Here is a 26,361-nt window from a genome sequence, read left to right on the forward strand (position 1 = left end):
GAACACCACTACTAATCTCCTGCAGGTCCAGTGGTCATTTATTTTCTAAGCATCTAAATTGAATTAGTTCATACATAAGTCAAGACACCAAGTACTACAAGTTATCATACAAATGCCAAAGAAATATGAGGCTCCAGGCCTGCCAGCACTGGCTTCCCCAGCACTCTCTCCTAGTTCTGGAGATCACCAAGGCTGGTAGATTTAAGAGCTCTCTTCCACCTCACAACCTCATGCACAGTGCCAGATGCTCCCTGTGTTCCACAAAACCTCACTGCCCTGCCACAGCTCTTCATATAAAACGGAGTCCAGACCACCTGACATTGGGGGACGCCAATCCATAGCTCAACCAGGGACCGAGGTAGAGCACAGAATGCTCCCAATAGGTCTAATCTTGAAACTGTAAATTAAGAAAAATAATCAAGAAAATTTAGATTTGAAAGAAGTACAGCAAGAGGTCATGGGATAGAATACAGCCTCTGAGGTGGTGAATAGTCAAACTTAGGGAAAAAATCTAGGAAGGAAAGGAAGCACCGCAGTGAGGACAGAAATGGACAGAGAGAAATAGGGACAGTGAGTGGCACTGAGCTGAAGATGTGCCACCACCGCTAGAGGGCCCCAGACTTCCACGCCAGCCTCGGATTTCCCAGGCTCCACAGCCCCACAGACCTATGCATATTCATAAAAAAGCATTCGTCCCTCCTTAAGACAGTGAGCCTGAGTGAGAATCTGCTCCATGCAACCCCAACAGCCCCAGGAAAACAGTGCCATGAGTCTGTTATCACTGGAAACGCCGTATCACCACCTACCTTCTGCAGGCCCACCTGCATGGCCCTCGGCCCTGACTCCTTGATACAAAGGAGCTCCACCCTGGCCCACCATTCCCCGACTGAGGCCTAGTCCCCACTCTTTCTAAGTGCCATCCCCAAGGGTGCACTCTCATCCTGGAACTCCACCTATGGGACCCCCGACCTTGGTCAGCAACCAGAACAGATATGGCCATTGCCCGGAAACTCCTCCTCCTCCTACCCCTCACAGCAAATGAAGCAGCCTAGAGAGAGCCAGGAAAGCACTCGGATTAAGGCACCCACCCCATGGCTGCTCCCACTCCCAGTGCAGAGATTCAACACCACTTTAATCCAAGTCCACCTGAAGAAACAAGATCCAAGAAGCTCCTCATCAGCATGCTTCAGTGTACGCTGAGATCACGCTGTGCCACTCCATAAGCCCATCTTTGAATTCACCAAATAATCTACGTTTATTTTCTAACTGAATATGCATACGGGCATGGGGTATACGGTCTTTAAAAGCATTAGAGGTCAAAGTTCTTAGGAATCTAAAGTTTACTTGGACACATGAAAACAGCATCCTTGAAATAACCCTCCCATCACTACCTTTGTCAATATTCTTCCTAAAACAAAATGAGAGACATCTCAGGATGCCTATGGACACTATGCTGTGACATCCCTTGCATCCTCTAGGCCTGACTACATAAGCCATTGTCCTCTTTCTTCAACTGCCTTAGACACTGTCCTCTTTCTCCAGCATCCTCCACTCGGGGCACCCATCACTGGCTCCACCTGCCCCGGAGATGAGCACTCAAGGCCTTTTAGTATCATTGGCTTTACTGTTTATACCACAAGGGAGCAGACTGAGAGGGTATCCATGCTAAGGTCCCCAAACTCCTACAGTTCCCCTGTTCTCTGACATTTAGTCCTAACACTATTCTGGGACTGAAAGTCTTCCTGTACTTATTGCTCTCTTCTGTTACTTATGAGGATGACCAGCTCTGTTCAACACACATAGGCAAGGCTGAAATGTGTCATGAAGACCACAGCCTGATCATGGTGTATTGCAGAGAAGTGAGTGTCTTCATCATCTGTCCCCAGATAGACTTTGAGGAAGAAATACCCACCAATATCAACATGCTTGCCCCTCATTGCTATGAGGTCGCTTCTTCCTCTGTGTTGCTGGGTCAAGCATAGTCCCTGGAACTGAGATTGAAGGAAGCCCCCTCCCTTCAAGGGATGGCAGCAGAGGAAAGTACCTCTAAGATAAGAGCATGGTCCTCTGGAAACCACATGTACTTTCCTGTATTCTGAAGAGAAGGCAAACCCTGTGGGAGGAGGTGGGGTCTCATCGGGCAAATCATGCCCAATCAGGGTCAGTGTCCTGAGAAGAGGCAGGTTTCTGATGGGAAACTAAAGTTCTGAACTCCAGTACTAAACTACAAGTAATCCATGTCAAAAAGTGTACTCTGGGATAACGATTCCATTCTTGCATGCCCATGATGAGGAGCCAGGCCTGACAGTAGGAGGGCAGAGCCTCGTAACAGAACAAAGCCTGGATCGAGGAAGCAGCCACGCCAGGCACACACATGGCAGGACATATGTTCATTTCCCTGTGTGATTCCCCGTGTGTGTGCACTTGTAGCAGATGTCAAGGCCAGCATGACAGTAAGAGCAGACCCAAGGAGGAAAAGAGTTCAGGGAGGGCTGGGGAGATTCTGCCCTGCTCAATTTTACATAGGAAACAGGAAACAGCCTTGGCATCCTCTGCCTACATTTCTGCTCTCATTTCACCCTTTCTAATCTTATGAAAACATTACAGGATACTCTCAGCAGGTGTATCCACTCCAATCCTCATCAAGCCTCCCAACGACAAAGAGTCTCTCTTCTTATTAGATCATAAAATTTTAAGAAAAATTTAAAAATCTACTTACTGTTATTTTACATAAATATAAACTTCAACAAATGCTAACTCCTCCAATAAAAGCAAGAAAACCAGTGAGATTTGTGGAGTCACCACAGCTCCCAGAAGAGGCTCCTTCTGTCACTTCTAAAGAACAGCAAACATTTCAAAGGTCAGAACCAATCCATATGCAGAACGGTCAAGAAAACAATTTTAAAGAGCTTTATTTGTTGCTGCTATAGAGCTGAGAGAAATCTATCAATCAACAAAGATCTAAAAGACTGGCTGATCAACAACAAAATGAAGCTGACAGCTTCAAATATGGTTCCATGGTCAGATTCTGGAAGCCAGTGTAGTCAAAGGCCAGCAATCTCCTCTTAGGCGCTCTGTAGGACAGGACCTTACTAGATGGGACAGGACCTCACTAGATGGGACAGGACCAGTCTGTTCTGCTCTTTCTGAAAGCAGCAGGCAGTGTGGCATGTGGGAGCTGGGGGCAGTACTAGCCTCAGCCATCTGTACCATACAAAACTCCGGAGAACACCTACACTCTCCTCTCCATAGGATCAGACCACACACGACTCGACAATTACTAATAAAAGTGCAAATGTTCATCATGCAAAAATCCAAATGTTTCAAGAAAACTTAGGCCCTCTGTTCCTGAAGTTTTTCGTGGGTTGCCAAATGACAGACTTTTCAGTCATGAAAAGGAATATAAAGCAATCTCACTACAAAAAAAAAAAAATTCTTCTAAAAATCCCCCCTTCTTAAGATGTTGTAATTAATTATGCCAAAACAAACCTCTGGATTTCTATCCAAGCCTAAATCCCAGTTTATTTTATTTCTTAGAAATGATAAATACTTTTCGACATTTTGTTTTGCTACACCCAAGTCTCTTAGTGGCTGGCTTTCTTATCAAATTCACAGTTTTAAATGACTTTAACAAGGTTGCCAAAGAATATATGGGGAAAAAAAACCTTTTCATATATCCTTGGCAAAAACTGGCATTCCCCTTTTCTCAGTTCCCTTCTGAGAGTGCCTGCTGTCACTGGAGCAGTTATAGCAGTGTGCTTACCCAGCTGATATCGCACACATCCTTCTCACTGCAGAACACCAGCGCGCCTTCCTTGGCCTCTGGTGCCTTCTGCCAGGTTACAGCCCAGCCTCCTCTATTACCCACGCCCCTCATTTTCTGTGCAACCCTCGACTGGGCCTTCTTTTCACTTATCAGCAAAGCTACTTTTAAACACATTTGGGTCTCAGACGCCTAACAAAAGCAGATTTGCCCATCTGATTTATCTCAAAAGGGAGAGGGCCACAGGAATGATCTGTTTGGGTGAGCTTGTTTTTAGGCAAGGAGGAACGTGAAGAGGGGTTGGATAAGGAAGGTTGAGAGGCCAGAAGAGCTCATGGTTACAATTGACCACCAATTTCAGTACTGCAAATCAATGACTTAGCAGAAACAATGGGAAAAGATGCACACACGGCTCTCAAAACATGAAAAGATGCTTCACTTCTCTCACAATGAGAAATACAAATTAAAACTACAATGAGATACCATCATCAGCCAAGAAAATTAATCAAATAAAGTGTTGGCAGAAGTGTTGGGAAGCAGGTATGCTTATACATTGCTGGTGGGAAAGCAAATGGTAAACCTCCTCAGGATGACAACTGCCCTCAGAAAAACAAAGACACATATACTTTGTCTCGGCAATTCTTTTAGGAATTCATTCTCACACACCTGTGGGAAGAGGTTTGTACACTGCACTAGTTTGTGACAGCAAAGGGCTGGAATCACCCTAAATGCCCATCACCTTGGAGCTGAGGCAACACTGTTCCATCTACAAAAAGAAATACCAGCAGTCGTTTAAAAAATGGGAAAAGTTCTCATTATGTCCAGTAATGAACACACAAAGTTAAACAAGCAGAGAGGGGCACCACTGCCATCTGTGCTCGGGTTGCACAGACTACCCAGGACGGAGACGAGGGAACCTGGATGGAGGGACGTGGACTTGTCACAGAGACCCACAAAACCATAACGCTACTTTACACTGAGCAACATTTCCCAAACAGAAATTCATTTTTAAAATAACATGTGATTGATGATTTAAAAAAGTAAAACAAAACTGCAGAAGCACAACCAACTGCAATGACTTTCCAACTTTGGGATGACAGGTAAAGAAATCAAGGTAGTGAGTGATGACCTATGTTTTTAAAAGTACAATAAAATAGAATATGCCAGAATGCATCTGACATAAAATGGATAAAGTCTTCTGAGGTAATTCTGTCTCTCAGACGTGTATGTAAAAGTGAACTGGGTTTCAATATAAAAGCTGCTTCTTACTTTGGATCATGGTCAAAGTCACTTGAAAGTCACTGCCTGACTGTATTTCTACAAAGAAAATACAAACTATCAAAAGAAAGAAAAGAAGAAGGTGGCTAAATCAAGAGATCATGTTGGCTGTTGGCTCAGAGGCTCTAAAAGCAAATGGCTCTTACAGATCTCTAGAAAGAAGGTTTTCCTCTACATGGAAAGCATTTGCCACCCATATAAGGGGTATGTTGCTATGTAAACAAAACTTAGTGGCTTAAAACTACACAAATGTATCACTTCACAGTTCCCATAGACTAGCGCATGCTGAGATTCTCTGCTCTGGTCAGTCTCCCTCCTTCCTGGAGGCCTCGGGAGAACTGCGTTTACACATTCTCTCCAGTTGTTGGCAGAACACAGCTCCCTGAAGCTTGAGGACTGAGGGCTGGTCTGCTGGCTCACTCCACCTGGGGCAGGCCACATGCATCTGCAGTCACATGACCCCTCCCATCTTCAAAGCCCACTTGTGCTATCAATCTCTCTGACTTCCCTTTCTGCCACCAGAGAACGTTCTCTGCTTTTTAAGCACTCACGGGATTCCATTGGGCCCATATCTATAACCCCAAATAATCTCCCTTATTTTAAGGTCTACTGTGCCACACAACACAACATGATCATAAGAGTAATAATAGCAATGCATTCCCAGGTTCCAGGCAATTGTGGGGACATTTTTCGGGGCCATTTTAGAAATCTTGCTCACCAGATCACTTTTTTATTTGTGCTTCCTGCTCATGAGGTTGCTAGCGGTTACTGCCCTCCCACTTCCAAACTAAGAGATAGGGATCTGCTCCTAACTGCCAACTCAGCAGGCCTGACTTCATACCACAGAGCCAAATAAACTCACTTGGTGTTTACATACTGCACTGTGCAGACTGAGATTACATCTTACCAAACTTTCTGCTTAGCACAGAAGTTACTCCGTCAAACCAATGCTTCATTATGAGTAACTCTGCTTTCAATAAATAAATATCCAGTTGTATTCAACTTCAAAAATGAGCCACAATTAAAAGAAAAGAGGCCATTCTGTGGCTTTTCTGTGGCTTGCTCTGATAAATACATGTTGGCATATGAAGGGCTGTGCCAAAAACAAGCTTTCACAAAGGCAATTAATTAAAACTGACCATTAAAAAAGTAAGTATATACAATATACAATTCACAGAGAAGCATGTACAATTAAAACTACTGAATGCTAATGATTTCCATTATAAATGACTCTCATTAGCATTGCTTAGCAAGTAGCATTAACATGGAATTCTTTTCTATAGTGGCCTTTTAAAGGGAGTTAGAATACTTGAGTAGCAATAAATCCCCAGAACAATGAGGGGCATATATTACAGCACTGGTGGAGGGGACAGAAGGCCACAGCTGAAGCTGCTTTTTCAGGGCTGTCTTCCTCCATGCTACAGCTGAGGATCTTGCAAATATAATTTGTTTTCAATAAATTACATTGAAGACAATGATTTCTGAGCAAAGGTGGCTTCACAGTCCCAGAAACTAAGGATGTAACCACATAAAAATTCAAAATCACCAGAAATAACATGGTGAAAAGGGCTGTGTTTGTGAGTTACTTATCACTCAAAAGGACCCTTTACTACTGTTGATTTCCTTTAAATATTGACCTTTTCAAATATAGTCAAAATACATTTTCATTGCCAAGAGGCAATAAAATATTTCCTCTGAGAGAATTCTGGGGCAGTGGCCAAAGCACTGGCTTTTGACCCCAAAGTCTTCCCTCTATGTCCTGGGGCCAGTCCACTGAGCACACTACCCAGCAGGAGTTTAATCATTTAAAAAATGAGGTCAACAATCTACAGGGCTGCTACCAGGATCAAATAAGTCAGAGGAGATGCAGAAATGCAGCACACACCACTCCAGGCACACCTCCAGTGTGGAGCAAGACTTCCATGTGACTACCACTCTTGACTCTTGATGACCTAGAAAGTAAACCTGCAGGTCTCATGTCTGCTACAAAACGCCTCATTCCAACCAAGGTGACCACTGTCCACCCACCTGGGAAGAAAACAGCTTCTGCTCAGGCTACTCATCTGGCCAGCCCTGAACCAAGATGCACAGAGCTCTAAGAGTGAACCCTGAGCCACGGAGCATACTACTTACAAAAACATGGCAGGCAGGAAAGATGACCCTCACTTCCTCTCGACCTAGGCCCTCCTTTCCCAGCAACTGGTGGCCTTTCCCAGCCCTCCTCCTCCTCCCAGGAACACTCCCACATCCCAACCCAGCATGACTGGCCCCTCCTCAGGTTTCTCCTTAGAAAGGGCTTTTCATCCCTGTTATGATATCCTTGTACCCTGTTCATTTCTTTCATTGCACCTATCAAGGTTTATGAGAAGATGTTACTGGGATATGTTAACTTAGAAGCTGTTGCTGATTGGTCTGGTACACAGTAGGTGTTTAGGGCACATTTGCTCAATGAACTAAACAGCTACCCTCTGGGGAGACTGTGCCTCTACAACAGAGATTCTCAAACTTGTTGGCCACAGGACCTCCTTAACACTCTTAAAAATTACTGAGGCCCCCACAAAGAGCTTTTGTTTATACAGGTTCCATCTCTCCATCTTTGCTATATTAGAACATCTTAAAACACAGGAACATATTCCACCAGCTAAGGAAGATGCTATCTTGCATGTTGCTTAGCTTCTGGAAACTCCACTGTATGCTTGTGGGAGAATGAGAGTCAAAAATGCATATAATCTTAGTATAATTGGGAAATTGTTTTAAACTTGCCCCTCTTCCACCTTCAGGAGACTGAACCAAACTTCAGCCAAAAACTAAACTGTAACCAGTCAGATGAAAAAGTACTGCAAAGACAGTCAGAAATTTTGCAAAAGGGAAGCTGAACAGAAACAACTGCCTCAGTGCTCTGTCAGGGATTCAAGTGAGGCTCAGTGGTGCTGAGGCCAACTGATGCCATGCAACTCCTCCAATTCATTCCCTTGTTTTTGTCACTTAGGAATAAGTATCCTGTTTTGGGACAGCTGTTTTCTTCAGAATAAATTAATAAAGAACATTTTGCCTTATTTGTAATCCGTAAGGTCTGAGTAACCTGAGCGTGTCACTGGTCAACTCTGCATTCAGAAACAGAAAGAAGGAAACCCTGGTCTTGACAATCACATCCAGGCCTGCCCTCGTGTAGTAAAAGTGGGTCAGTAAGAATTCCCTGTAAGGAATGTCCATCTGATATGTGACATTCTGCTGTATCTCATCCCTGTCTAATGGCAACAACAACCAGAAAATATTCAGGAGGCCTAGAAGGGTCAGTGCTCAAATTCATTGAGATGTGCTCGCCAAGCAATAGAGCAATCATTTTAAGTGCTCATTAAACATGTCCAGTCTGATTCGACCCAGGAATATTTGATTAACAAGAGGTACATATCACAGTCTGCAAGGCCCCAGTCTTGAGCAACTGCCAGAGCCTACAGAGCCGGGCTGGCTGGTGGGCTGGGGGAGAGATGCCTGTGCTACGGGCTTCCACTGCCTTCTCCCTGGGGTAAGTGCTGCCAATCATGAACTTGCTCAAGAAATTGTGTCACCTGGACCAAGTCTGATTCCCAGGGTTGAATGACAAGGCTTCCCTGGCTGTAAAATCACATTGTATCTATGTACTGCCCTTTTTGCACCACAATCTTCCTCTGAGAGGCATCAAGAGAGGCTCCAAGAAGTCCGGCCCCTATGATTAGCCTAGCCTAGGCCAATTCCTGGTATTAAAGAAATTTCAGCTGAATAGAGTGGGTATAAGCCTCCTCAGGGAATTTCAATCGGCCTCTAAAGGATTTTAGGTCAAAGTACTCACACAAACAGCCACAGCCAACACAATCTTGTGGTTACAGGCACCCACAATGGGGTGAAAGAAGAGCCATCACCTCCACCATTGAAGATGCCTTTCATTGTCCACCTAAAGTACTGGACTTTCCAAGCAGGTGACAAATGATCTTTCTACTACAGTTTAACCTCATCCTGGTTGGCTCCTTTCCACCCCTCACATCTGCTTTACATGTCCTCTCCTGAGCCACATCTTCTCTGAGCAGCCCTTCAACTTGGGTTCCCGGTAATTCTCTACCTAAGCTCCTTACCGTTCCTTTTGTAGGAATTCTCTCCATCCAAGGTATCGTATGGAGAGGTCTGCGTACTTCCCTCTGCTGTTTGGTTCAGCATTCAAAGCACAATTTCTGGCACACAGGTGCTGGACAAAATCTGAATGCGTGCAATCCTCGTAAACTCTGCATGGCTTCCTTGTCTCCATGTTAGAGATGAGATGTATTGTCAAATGGTAAGACAGCCTGCAGGTGGGGGCAGTGGTGGCACAGGACACAACGTCCTGAATAGGCAGTCACCTCACGTCATCTGAGTCCACCCTGAGGCCATGCCCAGTACACTGTGCATCACCCCTGCCAGCCATGCTTTATGGCTTCCTGGTACCCCTGAGACAATGGCCCCTTGATAGGCAAAGGCTCACAGCAGAGATGTAAAGTGGGCTTGCCCCATCCCCACCCCTCCCTTCTCTCTACCACACAGCCTCCTGAATACCCATCTCTGTCAGAGCTCTATCTCACAAAGAGCTGTCACAATGAGTTTAGGTGATATACTGAAGAACATGTTTTTTAATAGTTATATTTTCACATTAAAAAGCTAAACAATCAAAATCTAGAGGAGGGGCTTCAAGATGGCTGACTAGAGGCATCTGGTACCTACCTCCTCTACAAAGAAGAACCAAAATAGCCACGAAGAATCAGACTTCGAATAGATCATCTAAGAGAGAACATGCATTCAACAGAGAAGTGACAGAAAACACCTAGAGCAGGCAAGGAAACTGAAGTCAGGCAAGGCAGCCGAGAGGTCCCCCAGTGTGGGGAAAGGGGAAGCGAGTGATCCCCAGCGGTCCACATTCCCACCATGCACTCCTGTAATCCCAGCCATGACAGAGCCCTAGACCCTCACAGGCCTTGAGGCTAACAGAGGGAGCTTCCTGGAGATGAAGAGAAGGCATTGCTCCAGGGAGAGAGCTCATGCTGGGTCCCACACACCCCTGGAGTCCAAGGCAGCTGCAAGAAGACACCATACTGAGAGCCCAACCCTCGGGAGACTGCATCCTGCTGGGGGCCCAACAATCCCTGCTTCTCCACATTCCTGGAACCCCACTGACATTCCTCACCACAACCATTGCAGCAGCTAGCTGCTGCTGCCAGGGATGAAGGGCAAGCCACTTGGCAAAGACCCTGCCACCCCCCAGCAGTGAAACCACTGCACATTTTCACAAGCGCCAAGGACAAAGTGAGCAAAGTGTGCACTCCCCAGCCACTGCCATACAGCTACTGCCACTGAAAGCAACCCCACTCTCCCCAGTAGTAGCACTGCAGTACAGCCATTGCTGCCTCCACTGGAGCATTCTGCCAGGGCCTTGGAATCACCCAGTCCCTGCCCAACACTGCTAGAGCCTGAATGCATCCCTGGGTGGACTGAAGTATGTCCTACCCAGTTTCTGAGTAAACCATCCTGGGGCCTGGGGACTGCCCAGCCCATTCCACCACTATTGGAACCTGAGCATTCTGCTTGGGCATCTGAGGTCAGGCACACCCAACCTACCATTACCACCACATCTAGCACCCAATTGAGTACACATTTGGGCCTGAAGACTGGTTCACCCAGCCCATCACAGCCACTGCCGACATCAGTGCAAACTGCTTGGGAGCCAGAGGGTTGTCCTGCCACTGCTGCTGCCATCACCCATATCATGCCTGCTGCCCAGGGGCCCAAGAATTCACCCACCCACCCAGCTCGCCACTGCCACTACCAGCATTTGAGCAAGCTATATAGAGGCCCCCCAAAACTAACCCATCTGACCCGCTAACACTGGTGCCAGTATAAACTGCACTGAGGCCCAAGGGCAGGCATACTCACCCCACTACTGCCACCACTGGGAAAAAGGACAGGCCAACCTGGTATCCCTGTCCCCAGCAAAACTTCACTACAGCCTCCACCATACCCTAAGATACTGAGGAAATCACAGACACCACTGACATGATTCATAGCCAAAGAAATAATACCGCGACTACACTACTACACACAATGAGAATCAAAGCTAAAGTGCCCTGCATAATCAACACCACAGACACACCCTCAGGAAAAACTCCTCTCCTACAACAGCAAATTAAGAAAACTAGTAAGAGACTGTTACACCAGATGTGCAGAGATTAACATAAGGACACAAGAAATGAAAAATCAAGGAAATATGATACCCATAAAGGAACACAATAATTCTCCAACAGTAGATTCCAATTCAAAAAGAAATTTATGAAATCCCAAAAACAGAATTCAAAATAATGATATTAAAACTCAGTGAACACTGGGCATGGTGGCTCTCACCTGTAATCCCAGTACTTTGGGAGCCCCAGGCAGGAGGATTGCTTGAGGCTAGGAGTTCGAGACCAGTCTGAGCAACACAGCAAGACCTCGTCTCTATAAAAAATAAAAATAAAAATTAGCTGGGCATGGTGATGTGTGACTGTAGGCCCAGCTACTCAGGAGGTTGAGGTGGGAGGAATGCTTGAGCACAGGAACTGGAAGCTGCAGTGAGCTACGATCACACCACTACACTCCTGCCTGGGCAACAGAGCAAGATCCAGAAGCTCAGTGAGATACACAGGAATACAGAAAAACAATACAAAGAAATGAGAAATGCAATTCATGATATGAATGAAACATTTTCCAAAAACACATTATAAAAAAAGAATCAAACAGAAATTCTGGAACTGAAAAATTCATTACCTGAAATACAAAATACACTTGAAATACTCAACAAATAGATCAAGTAAAAGAAATAATTTCAGAACTTGAAGACAGGTCTTTTGAAATAATCCAGTAAGACAAAAATAAAATAAAAAAAGGAATAGAAAAGAATGAACAAAGCATACATGACATATGGGACACCATAAAATGACCAAATATTCAAATTTTCAGTGTCTCAGAAGAAAACAGAAAACAAAAAAATGGAATATCTAACAAAATAATAGCTGCAAACTTCCCAAATCTTGAAAAACATTTAGACCTCTAGGTATAAGAAGCTCAGAGATACCCAAATATAATTCAAGGTCTCCTCCAGAGCACATTATAGTCAAACAGTCAAAAGTCAAAGACAAATAGAGAAGCCTAAAAACAGCAAGAAAAAAACATCTAGTCATTTATAAGTGGACCCCCATCAGACCAACAGGAGACTTGTCAGCAGAAGCCTTACAGGCCAAGAGAGAAGGGGATGATATATTCAAAGTAATGAAAGAAAAAAAAAGCCAGCCAAAGATACTATACTCAGCCAAGTTATCACTCATAAATGAGAAGAAATAAAGTCCTTCTCAGACAAGCAAAAGCTGAGGGAATTCACCACTAGATTGGTCCTATAAGAAATGTTTAAGGGAATCCTACACATGGAAGCACAAGAACAGTATCTGCCATCATGAAACATACCAAAGTATAAAACCTACTGGTACAGCAAACACACAAATAAGGAAGAGAAAGGACTCAAATGTTACCACTACAGAAACCTACCAAACCACAATGATAAACAATAAGAAAGAAGTAAACAAAGGATATACAAAACCAGAAATTATTTAGTAAAGTCAGAGGAATAAGCCCTCACATATCAATAATAACCCTGAATGTAAATGAATTAAACTTTCCACTTGAAAGATAAAGACTGGCTGAATGGATTTAAAAAAACATTACTCAACTATATGCCATGTGCAAGAAACTCACCGCACCTGTACAGATACATATAGACTGAAAGTACAGGGATGAAAAAAGATATTCCATGCAAATAAAAACCAAAAGCAAGTAGGACTAGCTATACCTATATCAGATAAAACAGACTTTAAGTCAAAAACAGTAAAAAGAGACAAAGAGAAGTCATTATATAATAAAGGAATGAATTCATCAAGAGGCCATAACACTTCTACACATACCTGCACCCTACACCAGAGCACCCAGATGTATAAAGCAAATATTATTAAATCTAAAGGGAGAGACAGACTTCAATACAACAATAGTTGGGGACTTCAACACCCCACTCCCATCATTAGACAGATCATCTAGGCAGAAAATGAACAAACATTACATTTAAACTGCATGTTAGGACAATGGACTTAACAGTTACAGAACGTTTCATCCAACAACTACAGAATACACATTTCTCAGCACACAGACCATTCTTCAGGATAGGCCATGCGTTAGGACACAAACAAGTCTCAAAGAAGTTTTTAAGAACTGAAATCATGTCAAGTATGTTTCTCAGACCACAATGGTATAAAACTAGAAATCAACTAGAAACTGTACAATTACATGGAAATTAAACAACATGCTCCTCAATGACCACTGGGTGAAGGAAGAAATTAAGGAGAAAACATAAAAATATCTTAAATAAAAATTGAAATAAAACATACCAAAACCTATGGGATACAGCAAAAGCAGTGCTAACAGGGAAGTCCATAGCAATAAACACCTACATCAAAAAAGTAGAAAAATTTCAAACAATCAAAGGATGCACCTCAAGGATCTAGAAATCCAAGAAAAAACCAAATCCAAAATTAGTAAAAGGAAAGAAATAATAAACATTAGAGGAGAACTAAACTAAATAGGGGCCAAAAAACATACAAAAGGATCAATGAAACAAAAAATTAATTTTTTGAAAAACTAAAATTGATAGACTAGCTAGACTAACCAATAAAAAAAGGCAGAAGACCTAAATAAAATCTGAAATGAAAAAGGAGACATTACAAATGATAACACAGAAATACAAGAGATCATCAGAGACTATTATGAACTATATGCTATCAAACTGGAAAACCTAGAGGAAATGGATAAACACATAACCCACCATGATTGATCTGGAAAAAACAGAAAACTTGGACAGATCAATAAGAAGTAATGAGATTTAAAGAGTAATAAAAAGCCTCCTAACAACGAAAAGTCCAGGATTGGATGGCTTCACTGCCAAATTCTACCAAACTTTCAAAGAAGAACAATTCTTCTATCTATTCCAAAAAATTGAAAGAGAGAATTCTCTTTAACTCATTCTACCAGCATTATGCTGACACCAAAACCAGACAAGGACACGACAAAAAAAGAAAACTACAGGCCGATATCCCTGATAGGCATAGATGCAAAAATCCTTAACAAAATACTAGTAAAGCAAATCCAATTGCACATCAAAAAGACAGTACACGATTAAGGGAATTTATCCCAAGGATGCAACAGGTCTTTCATCACATGCAAATCAATAAATGTGATACATCACGTAAACAGAATGAAGGATAAAATCATATGATCATCTCAATAGAAGCAGAAAAAGCATTTGATAAATTCAACACTCCTTCATGATAAAAACTCTCAACAAACTAGGCAAAGAAAGAAATACCACAATATTAATAAAGGCCATATATGACAAACCCACAGCTAACATAAATCTGAATGGGGGAAAAGTGAAAGAAAGCCTTCCCTCTAAGAACTGTAACAAGACAAGAATGCCCACTGATATGGTTTGGCTGGGTCTCCACCCAAATCTCATCTTCAATTGTGGCTCCCATAATTCCCACATGTTGTGGCAGGGACTCAGTGGGAGATAACTGAATCATAGGCGCAGTTTCCCCCATACTGTTCTCATGGTAGTGAATAAGTCTCATGAGATCTGATGTTTTTTTTTTTTTTTTTTTTTTTGTAAGGGGAAGCCCCTTTCACTTGGTTCTCATTTCTCCCTTGTCTGCCGTGATGTAAGTAAGACATGCCTTTAATCGTCCCCCATGATTGTGAGGCCTCCCCAACCATGTGGAACTATGAGTCCATTAAACCTCTTTCACTTTAAAAATTACCCAGTCTTGGGTATGTCTTTATCAGCAGTGTGATAACAAACTAATACAGTAAATTGGTACTAGTAAGCGGGGTGCTGCTATAAAGATACCTGAAAATGTGGAAGCGACTTTGGATCTTGGTAACAGGCAGAGGTTGGAATGATTTGGAGGGCTCAGAAGAAGACAGGAAAATGTGGGTAAGTTTGGAACTTCCTAGACACTTGTTGAATGGCTTTGACCAAAATGTTGATCATGATATGGACAATGAAATCCAGGCTGGGGTGGTCTCAGATGGAGAGGAGAAACTTGTTGCAAACTGGAGTAAAGGTGACTCTTGCTATGTTTTAGCAAAGAGACTGGCAGCATTTTGCCCCTGATGTGTGGAACTTTGAACTTGAGGGAGATGATTTAGGGTATCTGGCAGAAGAAATTTCTAAGCACCAAAGCATTCAGGAAGTGACTTGGGTACTGTTAAGAACATTCAGTTTTAAAAAGTTTTAAAAGCATTCTCAGAGAAACAGAGAATAAAAGCAGAAAATTTGTGGCCTGATGATGCGATAGAAAAGAAAAACCCAGGCTGGGCACAGTGGCTCACGCCTGTAATCCCAGCACTTTGGGAGGCTGAGGCAGGCGTATCACGAGGTCAGGAGAACGAGACCATCCTGGCTAACATGGTGAAACCCCATCTCTACTAAAAACACAAAAAATTAGCCAAGCATGGTGGCGGGCGCCTGTAGTCCCAGCTACTCAGGAGGCTGAGGCAGGAGAATGGTGTGAACCCATCCGGGAGGCAGAGCTTACAGTGAGCTGAGATCGCACCACTGCACTCCTGCCTGGGCGACAGAGCAAGACTCCATCTCAAAAAAAAAAAAAAAAAAGATAAAAAAGAAAAGAAAAACCCATTTTCTGAGGAGAAATTCAAGCCAGGTGTGGAAACTTGCATAGGTAACGAACAGCCAAATGTTAATCACCAACTCAATGGGGAAAATGTCTCAAGGGCATGTCAGAGATCTGTGTGGCAGCCACTCCCATCACAGGCCCAGAGGCCTAGGAGGAAAAAAGTGGTTTCAAGGGCTGGGCCAAGGGACCCCTTGCTGTGTGCAGCCTAGAGACTCGGTGCCCTGCATCCCAGCCACTCTAACCAAAGGTTACAAGCAGCCAGGGTATAGTTCAGGCCATGGCTTCAGAGGGTGCAAGCCCCAAGCCTTGGCAGCTTCCATGTGGTGTTGAGCCTGCAGGTACACAAATGTCAAGAATTGAGATTTGGGAACCTCCGCCTAGATTCAGAGAATGTATGAAAATGTCTGGATGTTCAGGCACTGGTATGCTGCAAGGATGGAGCCCTCATGGAGAACCTCTGCTAGGGCAGTGTTAAAGGGAAATGTGGGTTGCAAGCCCCCACACACAGTCCCCACTGGGGCACTGCCTAGTGGAGCTGTGAGAAGAGGGCCACCATCCTCCCGAATCCAGAATGGTATATCTGCTAACAGCTTGCACTGTGCACCTGGAAAAGCTGCAGACACTCAATGCCAGCTCATGAAAGCAGTCAGGAGAGGGGCTATACCCTGCAAAGCTACAGGGACAGAGTTGCCAAAGGCAGTGGGAGCCCACCTCTTGTATCAGCATGACCTGGATGTGAGACATAGAGTCAAAGAAGATCATTTTGGAGCTTTAAGAATGGACTGACCCATTGGATTCTGGACTTGCATGGGGCCTTTAGCCCCTTTGTTTTGGCCAGTTTCTCCCATTTGGAATGGGTGTATTTATCCAATGCCTGTGCTCCCATTGTATCTAGAAAGTAACTAACTTGGTTTTGATTTTACAGGCTCACAGGTGGAAGGGAGTTGCCTTGTCTCAGATGAGACTTTGGACTATGGACTTTTGAGTTAATGCTGAAATGAGTTAAGACTTTGGGGGACTGTTGGGAAGGCATGAGTGGTTTTGAAATGTGAGGACATGAGATTTGGGAGAGGCCAAGGGCGGAATGATATGGTTTGGCTGTGTCCCCACCAAATCTCATTTTGAATGGTAGCTCCCATAATTCCCATGTGTCATGGGAGGGACCCAGTGGCGGATAACTGAATCATGGGGGTGGTTTCCCCCATACTGTTCTTGTGGTAGTGAGTAAGTCTCAAGATATCTGATAGTTTTATAAGGGGAAACCTCTTTTGCTTGGTTCTCATTTCTCCCTTGTCTGCTGCCATGTAAGACGTGCCTTTCGCCTTCTGCCATGATTGTGAGGCCTCCCTAGCTACATGGAATTGTTTTTCTTTTACACCTCTTTTTCTTTAAAAATTACCCAGTCTCAGGTATGTGTTTATCAGCAGTGTGAAAACAGACTAATACACCCACTTTCACCACTCCTGTTCAACACAGTACTGGAAGTCCCAGTCAGAGCAATCAGTCAAGAGAAAGAAATAAAAGGCATTCAAATTGGAAAAAAGTAAGTTAATTTGTCCCTTTTTGCAGATGATATGATTTTATACCTAGAAAAATCTAAAGGCTCCATTAGAAAATTTAGATCTGATAAATTCGGAAAAGTTATAGGATACAAAAATAAACATACAAAAATCAGTAGTGTTTCTATGTACCAATAATGAACTAGTGGAGAAAGAAATAAAAAAGGCAATCCCATTTAAAATAGCTATACAGGGGGCGGAGCAAGATGGCTGAATAGGAACAGCTCCAGTCTCCAGCTCCCAGCACGAGCGACACAGAAGACAGGTGATTTCTGCATTATCAACTGAGGTACTGGGTTCATCTCACTGGGGAGTGTGGGAAAATCGGTGCTGGTCAGCTGTTGCAGCCCGACCAGCGAGACCTGAAGCAGGGCAAGACCTGAAGCCTCACCTGGGAAGCACAAGGGGGAAGGGAATCCCTTTTCCTAGCCAGGGGAACTGAGACACAACACCTGGAAAATCGGGTAACTCCCACCCCAATACTGCGCTTTAAGCAAACTGGCACACCAGGTGATTATATCCCACACTTGGCCGGGAGGGTCCCACGCCCACGGAGCCTTCCTCATTGCTAGCACAGCAGTCTGCGATCTAATCGCAAGGCAGCAGCGAGGCTGGGGTAGGGGCGCCTGCCATTGCTGAGGCTTAAGTAGGTAAACAAAGCCCTGGGAAGATCAAACTGGGTGGAGCTCACAGCAGCTCAAGGAGGCCTGCCAGTCTCTGCAGACTCCACCTCTGCGGACAGGGCACAGCTAAACAACAACAACAACAAAAGCAGCAGAAACCTCTGCAGACGCAAGCGACTCTGTCTGACAGCTTTGAAGAGAGCGGTGGATCTCCCAACACGGAGGTTGAGATCTGAGAAGGGACAGACTGCCTGCTCAAGTGGGTCCCTGACCCCTGAGTAGCCTAACTGGGAGACATCCTCCACTAGGGGCAGACCCACACCCTACACCTCACACGGTGGAGTACACCCCTGAGAGGAAGCTTGCAAAGCAAGAATCAGACAGGTACACTCACTGTTCAGCAGTATTCTATCTTCTGCAGCCTCTGCTGCTGACACCCAGGCAAACAGGGTCTGGAGTGGACCTCAAGCAATCTCCAACGGACCTACAGCTGAAAGTCCTGACTGTAAGAAGGAAAACTAACAAACAGGAAGGACACCCACACCAAAACCCCATCAGTACGTCACTATCATCAAAGACCAGAGGCAGATAAAACCACAAAGATGGGGAAAAAGCAGGGCAGAAAAGCTGGAAATTCAAAAATTAAGAGCACATCTCCCCCTCCAAAGGAACGCAGCTCATCGCCAGCAACAGATCAAAGCTGGATGGAGAATGACTTTGACGAAATGAGAGAAAAAGGCTTCAGTCCATCAAACTTCTCAGAGCTAAAGGAGGAATTACGTACCCAGCGCAAAGAAACTAAAAATCTTGAAAAAAGAGTGGAAGAACTGATAACCAGAATAATTAATGCAGAGAAGGCCATAAACGAACGGACAGAGATGAAAACCATGACACGAGAAATACGTGACAAATGCACAAGCTTCAGTAACCGACTCGATCAACTGGAAGAAAGAGTATCAGTGATTGAGGATCAAATGAATGAAATGAAGTGAGAAGAGAAATCTAAAGAAAAAAAGAAGAAAAAGAAATGAACAAAGCCTGCAAGAAGTATGGGATTATGTAAAAAGACCAAATCTACGTCTGATTGGGGTGCCTGAATGTGAGGGGGAAAACGGAACCAAGTTGGAAAACACTCTTCAGGATATCATCCAGGAGAACTTCCCCAACCTAGTAGGGCAGGTCAACAATCAAATTCAGGAAATACACAGAACGCCACAAAGACACTCCTCGAGAAGAGTAACTCCAAGACACATAATTGCCAGATTCACCAAAGTTGAAATGAAGGAAAAAATCTTAAGGGCAGCCAGAGAGAAACGTCGGGTTACCCACAAAGGGAAGCCCATCAGACTAATAGCAGATCTCTCGGCAGAAACTCTACAAGCCAGAAGAGAGTGGGGGCCAATATTCAACATTCTTAAAGAAAAGAATTTTAAACTCAGAATTTCATATCCAGCCAAACTAAGTTTCTTAAGTGAAGGAGAAATAAAATCCTTTACAGATAAGCAAATGCTTAGAGATTTTGTCACCACCAGGCCTGCCTTACAAGAGACCCTGAAGGAAGCACTAAACATGGAAAGGAACAACCGGTACCAGCCATTGCAAAAACATGCCAAAATGTAAAGACCATCGAGGCTAGGAAGAAACTGCATCAACTAATGAGCAAAATAACCAGTTAATATCATAATGGCAGGATCAAGTTCACACATAACAATATTAACTTTAAATGTAAATGGACTAAATGCTCCAATTAAAAGACACAGACTGGCAAACTGGATAAAGAGTCAAGACCCATCAGTCTGCTGTATTCAGGAGACCCACCTCACACGCAGAGACATACATAGGCTCAAAATAAAGGGATGGAGGAAGATCTACCAAGCAAATGGAGAACAAAAAAAAGCAGGGGTTGCAATACCAGTCTCTGATAAAACAGACTTTAAACCATCAAAGATCAAAAGAGACAAAGAAGGCCATTACATAATGGTAAAGGGATCAATTCAACAGGAAGAGCTAACTATCCTAAATATATATGCACCCAATACAGGAGCACCCAGATTCATAAAGCAAGTCCTTAGAGACTTACAAAGAGACTTAGACTCCCATACAATAATAATGGGAGACTGCAACACCCCACTGTCAACATTAGACAGAGCAACGAGACAGAAAGTTAACAAGGATATCCAGGAATTGAACTCAACTCTGTACCAAGCAGACCTAATAGACATCTACAGAACTCTCCACCCCAAATCAACAGAATATACATTCTTCTCAGCACCACATCACACTTATTCCAAAATAGACCACATAATTGGAAGTAAAGCACTCCTCAGAAAATGTACAAGAACAGAAATTAAAACAAACTGTCTCTCAGACCACAGTGCAATCAAACTAGAACTCAGGACTAAGAAACTCAATCAAAACCGCCCAACTACATGGAAACTGAATAACCTGCTCCTAAATGACTACTGGGTACACAATGAAATGAAGGCAGAAATAAAGATGTTCTTTGAAACCAATGAGAACAAAGATACAACATACCAGAATCTCTGGGACACATTTAAAGCAGTGTGTAGAGGGAAATTTATAGCACTAAATGCCCACAAGAGAAAGCAGGAAAGATCTAAAATTGACACTCTAACATCACACTTAAAAGAACTAGAGAAGCAAGAGCAAACACATTCAAAAGCTAGCAGAAGGCAAGAAATAACTAAGATCAGAGCAGAACTGAAGGACATAGAGACACAAAAAACCCTCCAAAAAATCAATGAATCCAGGAGTTGGTTTTTTGAAAAGATCAACAAAATTGATAGACCACTAGCAAGACTAATAAAGAATAAAAGAGAGAAGAATCAAATAGACGCAATAAAAAATGATAAAGGAGATATCACCACTGACCCCACAGAAATACAAACTACCATCAGAGAATACTGTAAACGCCTCTATGCAAATAAACTAGAAAATCTAGAAGAAATGGATAATTTCCTGGACACTTACACTCTCCCAAGACTAAACCAGGAAGAAGCTGAATCCCTGAATAGACCAATAGCAGGCTCTGAAATTGAGGCAATAACTAATAGCCTACCAACCAAAAAAAGTCCAGGACCAGATGGATTCACAGCTGAATTCCACCAGAAGTACAAGGAGGAGCTGGTACCATTCCTTCTGAAACTATTCCAATCAATAGAAAAAGAGGGAATCCTCCCTAACTCATTTTATGAGGCCAACATCATCCTGATACCAAAGCCTGGCAGAGACACAACAAAAAAAGAGAATTTTAGACCAATATCCCTGATGAACATTGATGCAAAAATCCTCAAGAAAATACTGGCAAACCGGATCCAGCAGCACATCAAAAAGCTTATCCACCATGATCAAGTCGGCTTCATCTCTGGGATGCAAGGCTGGTTCAACATATGCAAATCAATAAACGTAATCCAGCATATAAACAGAACCAAAGACAAAAACCACGATTATCTCAATAGGTGCAGAAAAGGCCTTTGACAAAATTCAACAGCCCTTCATGCTAAAAACGCTCAATAAATTTGGTATTGATGAAACGTATCTCAAAATCATAAGAGCTATTTATGACAAACCTACAGCCAATATCATACTGAATGGGCAAAAACTGGAAAAATTCCCTTTGAAAACTGGCACAAGACAGGGATGCCCTCTCTCACCACTCCCATTCAACATAGTGTTGGAAGTTCTGGCTAGGGCAATCAGGCAAGAGAAAGAAATAAAGAGTATTCAGTTAGGAAAAGAAGAAGTCAAATTGTCCCTGTGTGCAGATGACATGATTGTATATTTAGAAAACCCCATTGTCTCAGCCCAAAATCTCCTCAAGCTGATAAGCAACTTCAGCAAAGTCTCAGGATACAAAATTAATGTGCAAAAATCACAAGCATTCTTATACACCAGTAACAGACAAACAGAGAGCCAAATCATGAATGAACTTCCATTCACAGTTGCTTCAAAGAGAATAAAATACTTAGGAATCCAACTTACAAGGGATGTGAAGGACCTCTTCAAGAACTACAAACCACTGCTCAGTGAAATAAAAGAGGACACAAACAAATGGAAGAACATACCATGCTCATGGATAGGAAGAATCAATATCGTGAAAATGGCCATACTGCCCAAGGTAATTTATAGATTCAATGCCATCCCCATCAAGCTACCAATGAGTTTCTTCACAGAATTGGAAAAAACTGCTTTAAAGTTCATATGGAACCAAAAAAGAGCCCGCATCTCCAAGACAATCCTAAGTCAAAAGAACAAAGCTGGAGGCATCACGCTACCTGACTTCAAACTATACTACAAGGCTACAGTAACCAAAACAGCATGGTACTGGTACCAAAACAGAGATATAGACCAATGGAACAGAACAGAGTCCTCAGAAATAATACCATACATCTACAGCCATCTGATCTTTGACAAACCTGAGAAAAACAAGAAATGGGGAAAGGATTCCCTATTTAATAAATGGTGCTGGGAAAATTGGCTAGCCATAAGTAGAAAGCTGAAACTGGATCCTTTCCTTACTCCTTATACGAAAATTAATTCAAGATGGATTAGAGACTTAAATGTTAGACCTAATACCATAAAAACCCTAGAAGAAAACCTAGGTAATACCATTCAGGACATAGGCATGGGCAAGGACTTCATGTCTAAAACACCAAAAGCAACGGCAACAAAAGCCAAAATTGACAAATGGGATCCAATTAAACCAAAGAGCTTCTGCACAGCAAAAGAAACTACCATCAGAGTGAACAGGCATCCTACAGAATGGGAGAAAATTTTTGCAATCTACTCATCAGACAAAGGGCTAATATCCAGAACCTACAAAGAACTCAAACAAATTTACAAGAAAAAAACAAACAACCCCATCAGAAAGTGGGCAAAGGATATGAACAGACATTTCTCAAAAGAGGACATTCATACAGCCAACAGGCACATGAAAAAATGCTCATCATCACTGGCCATCAGAGAAATGCAAATCAAAACCACAATGAGATACCATCTCACACCAGTTAGAATGGCAATCATTAAAAAGTCAGGAAACAACAGGTGCTGGAGAGGATGTGGAGAAATAGGAACACTTTTACACTGTTGGTGGGATTGTAAACTAGTTCAACCATTATGGAAAACAGTATGGCGATTCCTCAAGGATCTAGAACTAGAAGTACCATATGACCCAGCCATCCCATTACTGGGTATATACCCAAAGGATTATACATCATGCTGCTATAAAGACACATGCACATGTATGTTTATTTCGGCACTATTCACAATAGCAAAGACTTGGAATCAACCCAAATGTCCATCACTGACAGACTGGATTAAGAAAATGTGGCACATATACACCATGGAATACTATGCAGCCATAAAAAAGGATGAGTTTGTGTCCTTTGTAGGGACATGGATGCAGCTGGAAACCATCATTCTCAGCAAACTATCGCAAGAACAGAAAACCAAACACCGCATGTTCTCACTCATAGGTGGGAACTGAACAATGAGATCATTTGGACTCGGGAAGGGGAACAGCACACGCTGGGGCCTATCACAGGGAGGGGGGAGAGGGGAGGGATTGCACTGGGAGTTATACCTGATGTAAATGACGAGTTGATGGGTGCTGACAAGTTGATGCGTGCAGCACACCAACATGGCACAAGTATACATATGTAACAAACCTGCACGTTATGCACATGTACCCTAGAACTTAAAGTATAATAAAAAATAAATAAATAATAAAATAAAACAGCTATACAAAATAAAATACCTAGAAATCAATTTAATCAAAGAGGTCAAAGACCTTGCAAGAAAAACTACAAACACTGATGAAAGAAGCTGAAGAGGACACAAACAAATTGAAAGATATCCCATGTCCACAGATCAAAAGAATTAATGTCATTAAAATGACCATACTACTCAAAGCAATCTACAGATTCAATGCAATCTCTATAAAAATGTCAATGTCATTTTACACAGAAACAGAAAAAACAATCCTAAAACCATACGGAACCAAAAAAGAGCACAAATAGCCAAAACAATCCTAATAAAAACAAACAAAGCTGAAAGGATCATACTGCCTGACTTCAAAGGATATTACAAGGCTATAGAAACCAAAATAAGCATGGTGTTGTTATAAAAACAGATACAGGCCAGGAGTGCTGGCTCACACCTGTAATCCCAGCACTTTGGGAGGCCAAGGCAGGTGGGTCACCTGACATTAGGAGTTCAAGACCAGCCTGGCCAACATGGTGAAACCCCATCTCTACTAAAAATACAAAAATTAGCCAGGCTTGGTGGTAATCCCACCTGTAATTAGCACCTGTAATCCCAGCTAATCAGGGGGCTGAGGCAGGGAGAACTGCTTGAACCCAGGAGGCAGAGGGTGCAGTGAGCCAAGATAGTGCCACTGCACTCCAGCCTGGGTGACACAGCAAGACTCTGTCTCAAAAAACAAACAACAACAACAAAACCCAGATACACAGAACGATGGAACAATATCAACAACACAGAAATAAATCCATGTATTTACTGCGAACTGATTTTCAACAAAAGTACCAAGAACATGCATTAGGGAAAGGGCACCCTCTCAATAAATGGTGCTGGGAAAATTAGAGATCCATATGCAGATGAATGAAACTGAAGTCCTTTCTCTCATCACACACAAAAATCAACTCAAGATGGATTAAACACTCAAACATAAGACCTGAAACTATAAAACTATTAGAAGAAAACACAGGGAGTACACTTCAAGACACTGATCTAGGCAATGATTTTATGGCTAAGACCTCAAAAGCATAAGCAACAAAACCAAAAACAGACAAAAGGGACTCTATTAAACTGAAAAGCTTCTGCGCGGCATAGGAAAACAATAACAGAGTGAAGACACAACCTGTTGAATGGGAGAAAATATGGGCAAACTACCCATCGAACACGGGACTAATATAGAGAATATGTAAGAAACTCAAACAACATTAAAAACACAAACAATTCCATTAAAAACTGGGCAAAGGACACGACCAGACAGTTCTCAAAAAAAGACATATAAATGACCACAGCTGCCTGAAAAACTGCTCAGCATCACTAATCATCAGGGAATAACAGATGTTGGTGAAAATGCAGAGAAAAGGAAACTCTTACGTATTGTTGGTGGAATGTAAATTAGTACAGCCAGTATGAAAAATAGTATGGGAATTCTTCAAAAAACTAAAAATAGAACTACTATATAATACAGCAATCTCACAACAGAGTATTTCCCCAAGGTATTTCACAACAGAGTATTTCCACAGAGGAAAATAAATTAGTATTATCAAAGAGATATCTGTACTCCCATGTTTATTGCAGCACTATTCGCAAAAGATATGGAATCAGCTTAAGTGTCCATCAATGGACAAACAGGTAAAGAATTTGTGACTTATATACAGAATGAAATACTATTCAGCCATACAAAAAGAATGAAATCATGTCATCTGTAGCAACATGGATGGAGGTCATTATGTTAAGTGAAATAAGCCAGACACAGAAAGACAAATATTACATGTTCTCACTCACATGTGGGAGCTAAAAAATTTGATCTCATGGAGGTAGAAAGTAGAATTATAGGTACCAGAGGCTGGGAAGGGTGTGCATGGAGCAAGGAGTGGGGGATAAAGAAAGGTTGGTTAATGGGTACAAAAATACAGTTAGATAGTCACAGTAAGTTCTAATGTTCAATAACAACAGAGTAGGGTGACTACAGTTAACAATATATTATATACTTCAAAATAACTAGAAGAGAGGCTTAAAATGTTTCCGACACATAAACATGATAAATATTCACAGTGAGGGACACCCCAAATACCCTGACTTGATCATTATATCGTCTATGCATGTAACAAAATATCAGAGGTACCCCATAAATATGTACAAATAAACTAAAAAAAGAAAACCAATCAAATGTGATCTCAGATACTACACAATGATATAAAACTTTGAGTCTGTTCTTTAGAAAATGATTAAGCAAACAGCAGCAAGGGAAGTACATAGGGTAAGCATTGAGTGTGGACTAGGGATGTGGGGAACATCCTCCAGAACGGCTCAGCTGGCCCACATGATCAAGGACCCTGCAGTGAGGTGAAGGTCTGGCCAAGATGCATGGGGGTTTCATGGGGGCTGCATTCCAGTGCCTGTCTTTGTATAAGCATGTCACCTGTGTGACTCAAACTGCCTCAAACTTTTCCAAGCACTCAGTCAATTAAACAGATTTTTTTTCCCAGGGAGGACATTCTGCTGCTTCTAAAAATACAAGATATTCTACACATTGCTATCATTACAAACTGTGATAGGTGCTATGAATAAAAAGAATAACAAAATCCAAATGAGTG

The 26,361-nt window shown here is 42.6% G+C and overlaps 1 protein-coding gene across 9 annotated transcripts in view; it reads right to left on the bottom strand.

Moving 5' to 3' along the window:
- The window catches only part of MARCHF8 (membrane associated ring-CH-type finger 8), a 212,746-nt gene that overhangs the window by 9,919 nt on the left and 176,466 nt on the right, over positions 1–26,361 (bottom strand). The window lies entirely within an intron of this gene.

The sequence above is a fragment of the Chlorocebus sabaeus genome, chromosome 9 (genome assembly GCF_047675955.1).
Source record: "Chlorocebus sabaeus isolate Y175 chromosome 9, mChlSab1.0.hap1, whole genome shotgun sequence".
Classification (NCBI taxonomy): Eukaryota; Metazoa; Chordata; class Mammalia; order Primates; family Cercopithecidae; genus Chlorocebus; species Chlorocebus sabaeus.